This window comes from Triticum dicoccoides, chromosome 5A (genome assembly GCF_002162155.2).
Source record: "Triticum dicoccoides isolate Atlit2015 ecotype Zavitan chromosome 5A, WEW_v2.0, whole genome shotgun sequence".
In the NCBI taxonomy this organism is placed as follows: domain Eukaryota; kingdom Viridiplantae; phylum Streptophyta; class Magnoliopsida; order Poales; family Poaceae; genus Triticum; species Triticum dicoccoides.
In genome coordinates, this window is record NC_041388.1 from 516,277,502 (window position 1) to 516,292,679 (window position 15,178).

The window sequence follows — 15,178 nt, forward strand, 5'->3', positions numbered from 1 at the left end:
CATCCAGAGGCAGCATCGATCGGCTTCAGTTAGCAGCAGTAGCGAAGGAATCGCTCGATCGGGTTCAGTTAACAGCCATCGATCGATCGCTCGGGTTCAGTAACATGTAGCCTGCAGTGCAATCGCTCGGGTTCAGTTAGAGCCCAATGCTTCGCTCGGGTTCAGTTAGAGCCAACGCCTCGCACACACGTGCATACGCGTATGAGAGAAACGCGCATCGCTCAGCCGCCGACCTCCCACCGTAACCGGGAACTCCCCAAAATTTTCCTCCCCCTCGCTTCTACCACGGTTTTTTCCGTCATGGGCGGCCCAAAGAATGTCATGCAGCTGCGTCTCCGGCCCGCCCAGGATGAAAAGCCCATTTTCTATCATGATTTTTTGTCATAGAAGTAGGAGCCCACCACATCTATGATGATACCGAGTTTTGTCACAATTATCGTCATATAAGTGTCATATGTATGACAGAAAAACATTTCGTTCGGCCCAAAATGTCACGGATGTGTCTTTTTTTTGTAGTGATTTAACATGGCCCAACCAAGGGTGAGCTGCGTGCGAGTATGTAAAACAAGTATGGCAATCGTTTAATAGAGAGCACCTGGGGATTCCCTTGTATGCCAGAGCTCCTTGCCTCCTTGGTGTGTTCTGCAAACGGTTCGTCTGCATAAACCTCGAAAAGAGAAAAAACCCGTAATAAAAAGAAAGAAAGAAATAAAGGCGTGCGAATCCCAGGGTCGGTCAAGTCGCACTATGGATCGTGAGCGAGTTATGCCTCCGTCAGTACCCATGGGGTTTTGAGTGCGTAGTTATGTTCACACGGTACGGATGCCATTTCCTCATCGGGGCTGGGACGGAGGTCGAATTTACTAATTCAGCTCTTGACAAACCGAGTTGCCCTGTTGCAGTGTAGTCCGGACCTTCTTATCGATGTCCGAGGGCTCGGCGGCCGGATTATGATACCGCTTGAGAAGGCCGCTCTGTACTTCTGCTGCTAGGGCTGCGGTATGCTCCTCTGTACGGAGGGAACGTTTCGTGTTTCCATTTACTGTAATGACGCTGCATGGACTGGGCATCTTGAGCTTGAGATAAGCATAATGTGGCACTGCGTTGAATCTAGCAAATGCGGTTCGTCCAAGCAGTGCCTGGTAACCGCTGCGGAAGGGGACGATATCGAAGATTAGCTCTTCGCTTCAGAAGTTATCCGGGGAACCGAAGACCACCTCCAGCGTGATCGAGCCCGTACAACGGGCCTCTATGCCTGGTATAATTCCTTTAAAGGTAGTTATCGTGGGCTTGATTCGTGAGGGATTAATGCCCATTTTGCGTACTGTATCCTGATAGAGCAGGTTGAGGCTGCTACCACTGTCCATTAGTACTCGTGTCATGTGAAATCCATTGATGATTGGGTCGAGTACCAATGCGGCCGAACCGCCATTACAGATGCTAGTTGGATGATCACGATGATCAAAGGTGACCGGGAATGACGACCATGGGTTGAATTTTGGGGCGACTGGCTCTACCACATAAACGTCCATGAGCGTGCGCTTGCGCTCCCTTTTGGGGATGTGTGTGTGGCATATATCATGTTCACTGTTTTCACTTGAGGCGGGAATTTCTTCTTCCCCCTAGTGTTCGGCTGTCGGGGCTCCTCGTCATCGTCCTTGCTCTGTGATTCCCCTTCCTTGTTTCTGCTATTTACCTTGCTGGCTTGCTTAAAGACCAGGCAGCCTCTGTTGGTATGGTTGGCCGGTTTGTCTGGGGTGCCATGTATCTGGCACGGACGATCGAGTATGCGGTCCAAGCTGGATGGTCCTCCGCCGTTCCTTTTATAGGGCTTCTTTTGCTTGCTAGACTTGGAGCCACTGAATTCGTCATGAGCTGTAGTGTCATCGGTGTTATCGCCATTGCTTCGGTGTTTGTGTTTGTTGCGTCGGAGCTTGCTGGTGCTGTTTTTGGCCTCGGAGGGGCCTGCTTCATTGGCTGTGTTTGTACTGCGAGCCAGCCAACTACCCTCTCCCGCGCAAAAGCGGGTCATAAGTGCCGTGAGGGCTGCCATGGACCTCGGCTTTTCTTGGCCGAGGTAGCGGTCGAGCCATTCGTCACGAATGCTATGCTTAAAGGCCGCTAGGGCTTCGGCATCCGGACAGTCAACGATCTGGTTCTTTTTGGTTAGGAACCTAGTCCAGAATTTTCTAGTTGTTTCTCTGGGTTGTTGAACTATGTGGCTTAAGTCATCGGCATCGGGTGGCTGGACATATGTACCTTGGAAGTTGTCAAGGAAGGCTTCTTCCAAGTCCTCCCAGCTGTCGATGGAATTTTCAGGCGGGCTATTTAGCCAGTGTCGAGCTAGTCCTTTGAGCTTTAATGGGAGGTATTTGATAGCGCATAGGTCATCTCCTCGGGCCATGTGGATGTGGAGAATAAAATCTCCGATCCACATTGCGGGATCGGCTGTTCGGTCGTATGATTCAATATTGACGGGCTTGAACCCCTTGGGGAATTCGTGATCCAGCACCTCATCTGTGAAGCAGAGAGGGTGTGCGGCGCCTCTATAGCGGGCTGCGTCACGGCGCGCCTCCAATGAAGTCTGTCTGCGGTTATCGGCCCGGGTTTGATTAATTTTGTCGCATCCAAGTAGGTGGCTGTCATCCCGAGTGGGGAAGCGTCCTCGCGATCCGTAGATTGATCTGGTGTGTCCTGCTCTAGTGTCCCTGTTTTTGCGAGGCGGTGGGGCCGCTTGTTGTTCAGCCTGAGTTGCCATTTTATCCCGACCACGGGGTGGTCGGTCTGCCGTATTATCTCGACCGCATGGTGGTCGTTCTGCATTACGCGAGGGGAGTATGGGATTTGGTGCCTCCTCATCGAACTGAGGTAGTAGTCTGCGCTTTGGGTAACTCTTGGCTGGGCGCTTGAGGCCGTTTTCTTTGGCTGCCAGGACATCGATCCATCTGTCAATGAGTAGGTCGTGATCGACTTGGAGCTGTTGCTGCTTTTTCTTTAGGCTTCTTGCAGTAGCTATTAGCTGGCGCTTGAAGCGATCCCGCTCTATGGGGTGCCTCAGGCACGATGAAATCCTCGGTGCCGAGGCTCTCCTCACCCTCGGAGGGTGGAAGATAACTATTGTCATCTGGGTCACTCGACGTGTCCTGTTTATCAGGGTTAGCTTGCTCATTGTCTTGTTCCTCCTGTTCGGATGCTGCCCCAATAGGGTCTTCGTTGTTTTCGGCGTTGTCCAGAGTGATATTTCTCCAGTTCCAGTGTTGCCATCTATTGAGCGGCGTGCCTTAGAGCGGCGTTTAGGGCGCCGGCTCTTGGACTGTGTCTCAGAAGGTTTAATCACATCTGGGTCTTCTTTGTCATCGCCGCTAGATTCTTTAGGTGTATCAACCATGTACACATCGTATGAAGAGGTGGCCGTCCAACGTCCCATGAATTGCGGGTCTTGGCCTTGCTCCTTGTCAACATCGTCGTCCATGCCGTCGATGTCTCCGGAGTCATAATCTAGCGCATCAGTTAAATCCTCAACGATAGCTACGAAGTGGGTGGCGGGTGGGAAGCGAAATTTCCCATCATCAGCCTCTGGCTCGAACGGAACATAGTTCGGCTGTGAGTCCTTCTGCAAGGACAAGTTCTTTAAAGATTTTAGCACATCACCCAAAGGTGAGTGCTGGAAGATGTCTGCGGCGCTAAACTCGAGAATCGATAACCGATCCAGCTCGATATCCGCAGGCATACCCGGTCCGGGACTTATAGCCGGAGATGAGTCTGGAGTTCCATTGACGCAAATATTGCGGGGTGTCGGGTCCGTGTGCGGCTCCAACGCCGCAGACTCTGTGGCCTCGGATGGCACGGTCTGCTCCGCTTCTAAGGTCGTTGCAGCAACATGGACCATCTCCTGGATGTGATCCGATGACAGATTTAAGTCATGTTCATCGGGGCGAGGGGGAGCGATCGCTGCGGTCACAAATCCATTGAAGATCAAATCCCCACTAATATCCGTGACGTATTTCAAGCTTCCGAATCTGACCTGTTGTCCAGGGGCATAGCTATCGATCTGCTCCAGATGGCCAAGCGAGTTGGCACGCAGTACGAAGCTGCCGAACACGAAAATCTGTCCGGGGAGGAAGGTTTCTCCTTGGACAGCGTCGCTATAGACGATTGAAGGGGCCATTGGACCTTTCATTGACGGCACAGTGGAACTCTCAATGAAAGCACCAATGTCGGTGTCAAAACCGGTGGATCTCGGGTAGGGGGTCCCGAACTGTGCGTCTAGGATCGATGGTAACAGGAGACGAGGGACAGGATGTTTACCCAGGTTCGAGCCCTCTATATGGAGGTAGTACCCTACGTCCTGCTTGATTGATCTTGATGAATATGAGTGTTACAAGAGTTGATCTACCATGAGATCGTAATGGGTAAACCCTAGGAGCCTAGCCTGTATGATTATGGTAATGAGTATATCCTTTCCGGACTAACCCCTCTGGTTTATATAGACACCGGGGGAAATGTAGGGTTACATAGAGTCGGTTACATAAGAAGGAATCTTCATAGTCGGTCGCCAAGCTTGACTTCCACGCCAAGGAGAGTCCAATTTGGACACAGGTACAGTCTTCAGCCTTCATGTCTTCACAGCCCATCAGTCCAGCCCATGGATAACAAGTCGGACGCCCGAGGACCCCCTTAGTCCAGGACTCCCTCAACGGTCCTGGGTGACCCAGTCGTAACACGCCCCAGCCGAACAATCAGGAACATAGGGGTAAGCACATGAGCCAGGAAACCTAGCTTGGCAAAGATCTTAAGGCAAACAAGTGCATATGTTGGCTTAACATGTGTGAGAAGGATGCAATCAGTACGAATGCGATTTGCACATTTATACGGCTCTTCTGAGGGAGCCCCCAGGCAAGGATGGGTGTTACATTCAATAATGTATATAATGCGAGCTTGGTATGGTTCGGTTTAGCCGGGCTAGCACCATGTCAAAGAGAAAAAATGAAAATAAAAGAAGGGAAAGGTGGAGATGTATGCCAAACTCAGGCATAAAAACGCCGCATCCTTGTTGCGTTCCACGGGTTTGGCTCTAGGCCATCATCAGATGGGTGGCGAAGATGATATGCTCCTCCTACATGTACTTCATCGATGATGTACGGTCCGTCCCATTGAGGTGACAGATTATTCTTCTGTTTCTCGGGGAGACGGAGGACAAGGTCTCCCACGTTATATGTCTTCGCCCAAACTTCACGGTTGTGGTAACGCCGCGCTTGTTGTTGATAGAACACAGACCGAGCTCGAGCTATGTCCCGTTCTTCTTCTAGAGCGTACATATCATCCTTTCGGTCGAGCTCGGCTTCCATTTCTTCATACATGCGCACACTAGGCGCGTCATGGATAAGGTCGAATGGGAGGGCTTCTTCCACACCGTATACCATAAAAATGGTGTGTATTCGGTTGACCGATTAGAAGTGGTGCACAACCAACATAGCACGGAATCGAGTTCCTGGAACCAATGACAGTCTAATTGTTCAAGGGATCAGACTAGGCGAGGCTTAATGCCGCTCATAATGAGTATATTGGCTCGTTCGACCTGTTCTTTCGTCTGTGGGTGGTACACCGAGGCGTAATCGAGCTTGATGCACATTTTACCGCACTAGTCTTTAACTTCCTGGGTGGTAAAGTTGGTACCATTATCACTAATTATGTTGTGGGGGACACCATAATGGTGTACGACTCGGATAAGAAGTCGACGACTGGTCCGGATTCTGCCAAAGTGACGGGTCTTGCCTCGATCCACTTGGTTAATTGGTCGACCATGACCAATAGGTACTTGTTTTTGTGTGTCCCTCCTTTGAGTGGCACGACCATGTCGAGACCCCAGATCGCAAAAGGCCACGTGATCGGTATCATCCGAAGAGCAGTGGGGGGCATGTGGCTTTGATTTGCAAATTGTTGGCATCCGACGCAGTGTTGGGCTAATGTCTGTGCATCTTCACAGGCGGTAGGCCAGAAAAAACCTGCTCGGAAAACTTTGCTGACCAGAGACCGAGCTACTGGTTGGTGTCCTCCCATGCCCGCATGTATATCTACCAAAAGCTATTGCCCCTCTTCTTCGGAGATGCACCTTTGTAAAATTCCTGTGGTACTCTTCTTATAGAGTTCACCCTCATGGACCTTGTATGTTTTAGAGCGGCAAACTATGCGTCGTGCTTTGGTTTGATCCTCCGAAAGCTGATGTTGTGTGAGGTAGGCTAGCAGGGGTTCTGTCCAGGGTGGGATTATGGCCATTACCTCATATGCGGAAGGTGTTTCCTCGAGTGCTGAGCCGCTGATGACGTGATTGTCTTGTTCATTTTTGGGTGAGGCATTGTGAGCAGGCTCGTTGGATGGTGCACCAGTGACGTCGTCCTACCATACCATGGACGGCTTAAAGAGCCACTCAAGGAAGGTGTTTTTGGGAACCGGGTCACGCTTGGCAGCCATGCGGGCTAGGATATCAGCTGCTTGATTGTTGTCTCTAGCGACATGGTGAAATTCTAGGCCCTCAAATCAAGCAGATATCCGGAGGACCATGTTTCTATACCCCGCCATCTTGGGGTCTTTGGCGTCAAATTTACTGTTGACTTGAGAGATCATCAAATTTGAATCTCCCCTTACCTCGAGGCGCTGCACACCCATTGATGTGTCTCGAATTCAGGGCTCTGACCCAAGAAAGATTCGAACTCTGGGGTGCGTGGGAAGAACTCAATCTCCCCAGCCTACCAACTCGACGCTCTCACAGCCTAGCTTGATGAACCGTAAAGTAAAGGGACACGATAGTTTACCCAGGTTCGGGCCACCTTGAAGTGTAATACCCTACTCCTGCTTTTGGGGCGGATTGGCCTCGTGGTGGGCTGAGGATGAACTAGTATAGAGGAAGAACTACCTCAGGAGGTCTATTCTTGTGTTGGTGTGAGCTGGTGGGCATTCGGATCGGAACTGGATCCCCCCCCCCCTACGGTGGTGGCTAAGCTATATTTATAGCAGCCTTGGTCCTCTTCCCCCAAAACAAAGGCAGGAAGGGATCCCACAATGGCCAAGTTTGAAAGGGAGACAAATAGTACATCTTATCCTGACGAAAGGTGGTATTCACCTGCAAAGCTTCTCGTCGTGACGTCGTGGTGGGCTCGGCGATGACCTCCGTCCTTTTGTCCTGGCGGTCTTGGTCTTGTAGCACGGGAATGGAAGCCTTTGGCTGATTCCTCGGGACTCCGCGCCTGCGCTTGCCTCCTTAGCACTAAATAGGAAACCGGCTGTACTGCGCCCGTTGGCACCCGCCTGGCCATGGTCGTCATGGCTTGCATCACCTCAACCGCATGAGGTGAGCATCTACATAGGAATCCCCGCTCCTCAGGAGTCGGCCTAGAGAGGCTGCTCCCTCTGGAGTTCTTGGTGTCGTCCCCCTCGCGAGGCTTGGCCCCCCGCAAGGGTCTTGATTTATCGATGCTGAAGATGAGCCATACCAGGCCGTTGATTGCACCACGCCGTGGGCCGCACGCAGGCAAGTCTAGGTAACCTAGTTCCCAGAACGCCGACAGTAGCCCCGGGGCCCAAGGAGCACTCGGACCTGGCTTCGAGGAGAAGCCAAAGGGCAAGGGTGATGCACCCTGGGCCCCAATCGCCTGCGGGCCCGGTTGACGCATGGTGCTTGATGGGACGTGGGCGTCCCCACTTCCCCACGCTGCCTCGGAAACCATTCGACTTGACAACAGTTTGTTGCATGCAAAAAAGATCATCATTATGAGGGATCGTGGGAGGCCGGCGGTTGGCCTCCCTCGGGCTATAAACAGAGGGGGTGGAAGCGCCCTGCCCATCTCCGTCTTCTCGCTACTTGCTCCTCCTTCTTCCATCTTGCCCCGTTGTCTTGTCGAAACACCAACGGCGCCGGTGTAACACCCCGGATGTAATTTACCTTATTCATACTCCAACTCTTGCCGTTTCCGGCACTAAGTTATTTTATTTCCTCGTTGTCGGGTTTTTGTCTCCGTGTGTTTTGTCTTTGGCATGCATCTCATATCATGTCATCATGTGCATTGCATTTGCATACGTGTTCCTCTCATGCATCCAAGCATTTTCCCCGTTGTCCGTTTTGCATTCCGGCGCTCTTATGTCCTCCGGTGCCCCTTTCTACCTCTTTTCGTGTGTGGGGGTTAAACGTTTTTGGATTGGACCGAGACTTGTCATGCGGCCTTGGTTTACTACCGGTAGACAGCCTGTCAAGTTTCGTGCCATTTGGACTTCGTTTGATACTCCAACGGTTAAACCGAGGGACCTAAAAGGCCTCGTGTGTGTTACAGCCCAACACCCCTCCAAAGTGGCCCAAAACCCACCTAAACCTCCTCCTTCATCTAGAGCGTTCGATCACGATCGTGTGGTCGAAAACCGTGCTCAATTTGGAGCTCCCTAGCTCCCTCTACCTTTATAAATAGATCATCTCCCAAAAATCCCGGGTCTCCTCTCCCCCCTAACCCTAGAATTCTCCTCGCGCCGCGCCGGACACCTCCCCGCCGCAGCCTGCAGCCAACCGGGGGCCGCCACGTGGCGTGCCGCCACCTGCAGCCACGCCGGCCCGCTCGGCCCGCCACGGGCCCTCCTCGCTGTCGATCCGGGCCATAGGCGCCCCGCGCAGCTCCGCCGCCGCGCCGCCCGTTCTCGCCGCCCGCGCCGGCCTGCTTCACCGTCGCCGAGGCGCCCGCGCCAGCGAGCCTCCGCGACTCCGGCTAGCCACCTGCGCTGGATCCGCCCGAGGCCACCGCCACCTCGCCGACCCTCGCTGCTCGCGCCCGACGCCGGCAAGCTCCGGTCCCGGCGACCCCTCCTCCGGCCAGTACACCTCCGGCGACCTCGGTTTTCTTCTCTGGTGAACAATAACCCTGGCGATCCTCGATCCACGCGCCGGCCAGATCTGGATCAGAGAGGGTTGACTCTAACCCTAATTTTCATATATTTTATGCAATCTTCGACATGCCATAACTTCCTCATTGTAGCTTCGATTCGTGCGTGTAGTATATCAAAATGTTCGTCTTGACGAGTACATCATTTCATCTCATTACATCATTTTCATTTGAGCTCATCTTAATGTCCGAAATGCTGTTGGAAGAGGGCTATGTGATGATTATTTCAGATCTGTTTCAGCAAATGGCCTTTTGTCATTTTTGCCATGATTGATGTGTGCATGCTATGATCCTGAGCTCTACATGTGTTTTGTAGAGTGCCATGTTATCTTTATAGGGTTGTATGCCATGTATTTTTGTGATGTTTGTGGTGACTAGCACAAGCATGCAAAGTAGCTTACTCAGTGATGCTGATTTCAGGGACTTAGAATTTCACTAAGTCCTTGGCCTGACATTATTTTTATGCCATATGTTCATGTTGTTTCCTAGTGATCCGTGCCTCTTTTGAGGATGATTAGTAAGGATGTTTTGTTAATATTGTGGTGCTCTATCCATCCATATCTTTGTTTGCAGTTATGGAGCACCTAGCTTGAGTCAATCGAGCTCTACTTTTGCTATAAAATGTTCCTGGCAGATTGTTAACATGTTTAGCGATTTTGCCGAGCTTGTTGTAGTTGATCCGTGCATGCTATGTTGTTGTTCTTGCCATGTCTAGCTTCTATGCCATGTCTATTGGCTGGGTGTATACTTATTTTGTCATGCAATGCCTCGTAGTGAGTGCATCGAGCTCGTAAACATGCCTACTTGTTAACTGTTTTGCCATGCTCCAGTTTTTCACCAAGTCTGAATCTGTTTATGTTTTTGCTATGTTCATATGCTTGCAATTGTATTTTATGATCCCTTTTGGCTCAAGGTCACTAAGGGACTTTTGTTATATGCTTTGAGTAGCTTCATGCCATGCCTTGCCTTGCCATGATATGTTTCTGTAGCATGTAGTTATCGTGCTCTAAACATTGATTCCTCATGGTAAATTCCTGACATGCTGTTAATTTCACTAAGTCTGAAACCTGTTATCTTTTGCACTTTTGCCATGCTTGTTTGAAATTGCTATTGAGTGAATTAGCTGTAGCTCAGTGTTCATCTTTTGTCAAGCATCATGAGTGGATCCCTGACATGTATTTTGTTGCCATGTTGGAGTGCTTTAGCATGCTGTTCTTGATGCATTTAGAAGGCTACTTGCTGTTTATCGCAGACCGGTGCCATATTTGTTTTGCTTGCCATTTCCAAACCGTGCATCCGATTCCGGTGATCTTTATATCGATTTCAACCGAAATCAACTCCCCTTTCCAGTGGCACTCTTGGATTTCCAAGATGAGGCCAGGTTCAATCATTCCTTTCCAAATCTTGCATATGCATCACATATCACATCCCGCATATCATACCATGTTTGCATCATGTTGCTTGAGCATTGCACGTGGTTGATTGTGTTCCTTTTGCTTGTTGTTCTTGCTTGGGTAGAGCCGGGAGACGGGTACGTGAACAAGGAGCCCGTTGAGTATGCTTACGAGGATCAAGGCAACTCTGAGAACTTTGCAGGCAAGATGACCATACCCTCGAAATAGCTTCTATGTTTGCTTGCTAGATGCTCGCTCTTTTGCTATGCCTATGCTACGATACCTACCACTTGCTTATCATGCCTCCCAAATTGCCATGTCAAACCTCTAACCCACCATTTCCTAGCAAACCGTTGTTTGGCTATGTTACCGCTTTGCTCAGCCCCTCTTATAGCATTACTAGTTGCAGGTGAAGATTGGAGATCGTTCCTTGTTGGAACTTGTTTATTGTTGGGATATCATAATATTATCTTGTTTATCTTAATGCACCTATATACTTGGTAAAGGGTGGAAGGCTCGGCCTTATGCCTAGTGTTTTGTTCCACTCTTGCTGCCCTAGTTTCCGTCATATCGGTGTTATGTTCCCAGATTTTGCGTTCGTTACACGGTTGGGTTATAATGGGAACCCCTTGACAGTTCACCTTGAATAAAACTCCTCCAGCAATGCCCAACCTTGGTTTTACCATTCACCACCTAGCCTCTTTTTCCCTTGGGTTTCCGGATCCCAAGGGTCATCTTTATTAAACCCCCCGGGTCAGTGCTCCTCTGAGTGTTGGTCCACCTTGTCAGCCGCCGGTGGCCACCAGGGGCAACTCTGGGCTGGCCTACCGGAAGTTTGGACAATCTGAGTGTGCCCTGAGAACGAGATATGTGCAGCTCCTATCGGGATTTGTCGGCACATTCGGGCGGTGTCACTGGACTTGTTTTACCATTGTCGAGGATGTCTTGTAACCGGGATGCCGAGTCTGATCGGATTGTCTTGGGAGAAGGAATATCCTTCGTTGACAGTGAGAGCTGGTGATGGGCTAAGTTGGGACTCCCCTGCAGGGTTTTGAACTTTCGAAAGTCGTGCCTGTGGTTATGGGCAGATGGGAATTTGTTAATGTCCGGTTGTAGATAACTTGAAACTTAACTTAATTAAAATGCACCAACCGTGTGTGTAACCGTGATGGTATCTTCTCGGTGGAGTCCGGGAAGTGAACACGGTGTTGGAGTAATGCTTGACGTAGGTTGTTCTAGGATCACTTCTTGATCATAGTTGTTCGACCGTGCTTTTGCCTTCTCTTCTCGCTCTCTTTTGCGAATATGTTAGCCATCATATATGCTAGTCGCTTGCTGCAGCTCCACATCGTACCTTTACCTTACCTATAAGCTTAAATAGTCTTGATCACAAGGGTGCGAGATTGCTGAGTCCCCATGACTCACAGATTACTTCCAAAACCAGATGCAGGGACCGATGGTACCGCTCCAAATGAGATGGCCGAGCTCAAGTGGGAGTTCGATGAAGACTCTCGTCGTTACTACGTGTCTTTCCTAGATGATCAGTAGTGGTGCCCTGTTGGGGCGATCGGGGACTATGTCGCATACGGGGTTTATCTTTATTTTGGTTCCGTAATCGGACCCTGAGTGTATTGGATGAATGTAATGACTTATTTATGTATTTGTGTGACGTGGCGAGTGTAAGCCAACTATGTACTTTTCCCCTTTATTTATTTACATGGGTTGTTGTAAAGATTACCTCAGTTGTGACATTGCTTTCAATGCGGTTATGCCTCTAAGTCATGCTTCGACACGTAGGAGATATAGCCGCATCGAGGGCGTTACAAGTTGGTAATCAGAGCCTTCCCCGACCTTAGGAGCCCCTTGCTTGATCGAATCGTTGGCGTTGTTGAGTCTAGAAAAATGTTTTGAGTCATTTAGGAATTATATATATATCGGAGAGTAGGAATTCTTTTTACTCCTCAGTCCCTTCGTCGCTCTGGTGAGGCCTCCTGACATAGAGTTTTGACTCTTCTCTTCTCAAATTTCACTAAAAAAAATTTAGGATCACGCGGGTATATTGGAACCGTTCCGATGGTTTTGTGACGAGAACATTGTTCTTGGTGCCTCCTAACATTTAGGGGTTGTTTCAGTGTCCCAGGGAGTTGAGCTCCGAGGTGTTGTCGTCACAATTTTATCATTGAGATTTTGGAATACTGAGTTTCGCCGACATCGAAAATCTCTTTTATGCAGTTGTTGGTGAGATAACCTCGACGCCACCCAGTACTGGGGCGGGAGTTCGGGAGTATTGCCATAACTCGTATAACAGATGCTTTTCGAAGGTTGAGGTAAATGATTTCCGAAGGTTTCTTGGTTATGTGTTGAAGGATGGATATAGCTAGACGTAGGATTTGCTAGCCTTCGGTGAGATATTATGCTTCCCCTGTATCCCCAACACATGATTGCATAACCGGAAAGGTTCGGGAGTTTCATAGGTGGGAATTCTTGTAGCTCTAGTTCTTCTTCCACAGATATTTGGTTTGAGATTGGGTAATCCTCACCAAGTATTTGTTCTTGTCTGTACCTTGTTGTTTTGTTCTTCTACCTCTATCTAAGTGGCTTCTCAATTTATGGAAATGCGACCATTTCAATTGGAATGCATTCGTTCATTTTGTTCTGATGTGAATACTATATGTTGCAATTTCAATCCGTTTGATTTAGCTTGAATATTTGTCTGTCAATATGCTAACGGATGTCACCCTCTTCAGGATGGCTCCTGCTAAGGGTCAGAATCAAAATCAGGATCCGCCACCACCACCTCCACCTCCGGAGGCATGGCAAGCTGTGATGGCCGCTACCAATGCAAACACGCAGCTGATCATGCAAATTCTGCAAGAGCACAACCAAGGCCATGGCAACAATCAGAATCAGTTTGCTACACTCAACCAGTTCCTTGCTATCCAGCCAAAGACCTTCAGTAACTGTGTCGAGGCCTCAGACGCTGATGATTGGCTCGTCGATATATGCAAGCACTTTGAGTGCAGCAACGTCAGGCCTGAGGACTTTGTCAAGTTTGCCTCCTTCCAACTCAAAGACCAAGCTGTAGAATGGTTTCAGCAATACAAAGATTCCAGAGGAGGCCGTGTGATTACCTGGGATGAATTCCGTCAAGACTTCAAAGCTCATCACATTCCTCAGAGTGTTGTTGAAAGCAAGCGTGAGGAATTCCGCAACCTGAAGCAAGGCAGCTTGTCTGTTTACCAGTATAACACTCTGTTCCAGAGGCTCGCTCCTTTTGCCAAGCAAGACATCCCTGACGAGAAGAGCATGATTTATCAGTTCTGGGGTGGCCTCAGAGAAGATCTTCAACTAGCTCTCGTCCTTTTTGAGCCGAAGAAGTACGATGAGTTTTACAACATGGCAATGAAGCTAGAGACTGCTCAACTCAAGTGCGATGCTTCCAAGAAGCGAGTCAGAGATGCAACTCCTTCTTCCTCAACTCAAGTGGCTAAGCAGCAAAAGTATTGGCTACCTCCTCCTCTGTTCCGTCATCCTTTTCAGCAGAAGTGCAAAGGTGGCAATGGATCTTCCCACCCACCCAACCCAGGCTTTCAGAACAAGACTTCGTCTCAAGCTCCAAGATCAAGTGCTCCGTATCACCGTCCGCTCTCGGAGGTCACGTGCAACAAGTGCCAACAGAAGTGTCACTATGCCAACAAATGCTTTAATCAGAGGCGTCTTCGTCCTCCTCCTCCTGTGAGATCTGCTAGTACCGCAGTGGTCAAGCATAACTCCAATGTGACACCCCAAAATTTTGGCCTTGTTTTAATGGAATAAAATTTTGCCAGGATTTAAAACTTTGAATTTTTGAGCTCCATTTTGATTTTTGTTTAAATCATTTCCTTCCCTGTTATGATGAGTTTTTCCCAAAGAGAAAACTTTTCAAAAATGTTGTTGGTCTTGTTTTAACCTCTCAAGAAAAACTTTCCTTTTATCAGTGTAACTAATTAAATAATTAAGTTGCTTGATCTTTATTTTTTCTTGAAAAGGGTTTTCTAGGTTAAATGGCCATATTTGAACTACAACCATTTGATAAATTCACTTAAAATTCCCACAAAAAATTGGAGATGTCATGTGATGTTTTTAAATCACTTTTATGCTAAAATATATTTCATTCATGAAATATTTTGAGCCCTACACTCAATTTTTCTTCTCTGGTCCAGAGTGCATTTTGCACTACAACCTATTTAAATATTTCTTTAAAACTTCTACCAAAATTAAGGGAGGTCAGTAGGAGCCTATTATTTCACTTTGTGCAAAAACCTATTTATGTTCTTTGAAAAATTTGAGTGAATCAACCTCATCCTCATTCTGGACCAACTTGATGGTTTGTACAGCAACCATGTTTTTACTTGCTCTTTAACCTTTGATTATTTCTCCTACTTGTAGTCCCCCATGTTAAACCCTTAAGTCCAGGAGCATGCACTGTTTGGATCATTTTTGGTTCATGAAATAATGTCATTTATTTCCTGTCCAGAATTGAAGTTTTGTAAAACTTGCACTAACAAGTTTCTGCTTTTGGCCAACTAACCTCACCACTCTCTCTTGCATCTAAAGAGACCACCATCTGGAGTTTTTGGCCACCCCAAGACATGCCTAAGTGCCCTTGGCATTTTGTCAAACACCTTTCGGGCATGATCAGATTTGACATGAGTCCTTGTTTGCACTATGGACTTAATCCCCTGGCCAGACCAGCATGTCCAATGGTTTTGCCTTAAACTATAACCCCACCCTGCTAACTTTCTTGTGGTTTGGAGCCCCCTAACATGCCATAGCATTTCATCAAGCACGTCCCGTGCGTGCACTGGACGCGCCCAGAGCGCG